General features: G+C 56.9%; 1 non-coding gene across 1 annotated transcript in view; it reads right to left on the bottom strand.

The window, feature by feature from the left end:
• The window catches only part of LOC126216996 (small subunit ribosomal RNA), a 1,911-nt gene extending 1,263 nt beyond the window's left edge, over positions 1–648 (bottom strand). The window contains exon 1 of the ribosomal RNA XR_007542315.1: positions 1–648. This exon is cut by the window's left edge and continues 1,263 nt beyond it. This is a non-coding gene — a ribosomal RNA (small subunit ribosomal RNA).
• Positions 649–2,499: the final 1,851 nt, after the last annotated feature.

Raw genomic sequence — 2,499 nt, forward strand, 5'->3', positions numbered from 1 at the left:
ACGAGCTTTTTAACCGCAACAACTTTAATATACGCTATTGGAGCTGGAATTACCGCGGCTGCTGGCACCAGACTTGCCCTCCAATAGATACTCGTTAAAGGATTTAAAGTGTACTCATTCCGATTACGGGGCCTCGGATGAGTCCCGTATCGTTATTTTTCGTCACTACCTCCCCGTGCCGGGAGTGGGTAATTTTGCGCGCCTGCTGCCTTCCTTGGATGTGGTAGCCGTTTCTCAGGCTCCCTCTCCGGAATCGAACCCTGATTCCCCGTTACCCGTTACAACCATGGTAGGCGCAGAACCTACCATCGACAGTTGATAGGGCAGACATTTGAAAGATGCGTCGCCGGTACGAAGACCGTGCGATCAGCCCAAAGTTATTCAGAGTCACCAAGGCAAACGGACCGGACGAGCCGACCGATTGGTTTTGATCTAATAAAAGCGTCCCTTCCATCTCTGGTCGGGACTCTGTTTGCATGTATTAGCTCTAGAATTACCACAGTTATCCAAGTAACGTGGGTACGATCTAAGGAACCATAACTGATTTAATGAGCCATTCGCGGTTTCACCTTAATGCGGCTTGTACTGAGACATGCATGGCTTAATCTTTGAGACAAGCATATGACTACTGGCAGGATCAACCAGGGAGCTGCGTCAACTAGAGCTGAGCAGCCGGCCGCCCGGGAGTGTGTCCCGGAGGCCCGCGCGAACACGCAAGCGTCCGCTCAATTATTCTGCAAACAGGAGGAGGCTGGGCTCCCCTGCACGATACACCTCGAAACCCTCTCAGGTCCCGGCGGCGCGCAGCGCCGTCCTAAGTACTTGGTCGGGTTCGAGAGAGGCGCAATCGCCCGGAGATAGGCGAGTAGACGCTTTCAGTGCGACCACCCGTGCTCCCAACTGAGCTTGCCGCTGCCGACAGAGGCCCGGGAGCGTGCTGTCGTGGTGTTGCCGGCGGGAGACAACACGCGGCCACAAACAGTGACCGGGCAGCTCCAACGCCAGCGCCACAGAGGGGCAGAGCCCCACTTGGGTGCCAAAGCGAACTCTCCCAGCACAGCGCACGCGCCAACACATCCGCACAGCTGCGATACAAACCACCTGCGAGAACCGCGGGGGCGACCGAGCAGCAGACGGCGTCGCGGCGCCGAGTGCCGGGCGGCGGCGCATCCTCAACGCACACAGTCCTCAATCGGACCAGCACACTGCAGATGTCCACCGCGCTTCGCACCGGGCCCGGGAGGACCCACTTTGGCCGCACGGCGCCGCGCGCTGGGTGCGCCGGCACGCAGATGCGCCGCCTGCCGCGTCCGTCAGCCGGCGCGCCTGCCACTGGGCGCCCCCACCAGCCGGCTGCCGCGCGTGCGCCCACGCAGCGCGCGGCCAGCACGCCGGGCGCCCCCCCCTCACCGGCCGGGGACGGTCCCACCCAGCCACCGCCGCGTATCGCTTCATACCCACATGCCCACTCACGTTCGTGGGTATGACGGGTGTCGCTGAAGCAACCGGTTAATACCTGTACCGATCGTCGATATCAACGATTCACCTCCAGCGCGAACAACCGCGCAACAACGGATTTCCAGTTCATTTGCGTAACTTGGGCAGCAAACGTAGACGTCCATCTACATTTGCGAATTCAATGGGTCTTGCATGCCTGGATGTTATGAGTCACGACACGCCACATCAGTCCACATACATGCTGCGACGTATGCACGAGAGAACACGTGGAAGGTGGCCCGCGTACGTATGCCGATGCCATTGCACAGCTGCGAAGCTCATTGAACACGCAAACTCCTGACTGACGAACTAGAGGCGACAGGGGAGGGGGGGGGGGGGGGGGGCGATATACGTCTTATAGCAGTACACATTACAGTGGATAGCGGGACCATGTGGAACGTACGCAACACTCGCTAGATGTTGTGAGGGTAGGCACCGTAACATGATTCAATACGCAGGACACCAGAGTGTGCGCGCAGCGAACTATGTTGAGAGGGTTGCGATTAGGCAACGCTACACGAATTTCTAGATTCATATAACAAACAATTACGTGGGTTAGGTTAGGGCGCAACGTGGGTTAGGTTAGGGCCCAACTTAGGTTAGGTTAGGGCCCAACTTAGGTTAGGTTAGGGCCCAACTTAGGTTAGGTTAGGGCCCAACTTAGGTTAGGTTAGGGCCCAACTTAGGTTAGGTTAGGGCCCAACTTAGGTTAGGTTAGGGCCCAACTTAGGTTAGGTTAGGGCCCAACTTAGGTTAGGTTAGGGCCCAACTTAGGTTAGGTTAGGGCCCAACTTAGGTTAGGTTAGGGCCCAACTTAGGTTAGGTTAGGGCCCAACTTAGGTTAGGTTAGGGCCCAACTTAGGTTAGGTTAGGGCCCAACTTAGGTTAGGTTAGGGCCCAACTTAGGTTAGGTTAAGCCCCAACTTAGGTTAGGTTAAGCCCCAACTTAGGTTAGGTTAAGCCCCAACTTAGGTTAGGTTAAGCCCCAACTTAGGTTAGGTT

The sequence above is a fragment of the Schistocerca nitens genome, unplaced genomic scaffold, assembly GCF_023898315.1.
Source record: "Schistocerca nitens isolate TAMUIC-IGC-003100 unplaced genomic scaffold, iqSchNite1.1 HiC_scaffold_54, whole genome shotgun sequence".
NCBI lineage: Eukaryota > Metazoa > Arthropoda > Insecta > Orthoptera > Acrididae > Schistocerca > Schistocerca nitens.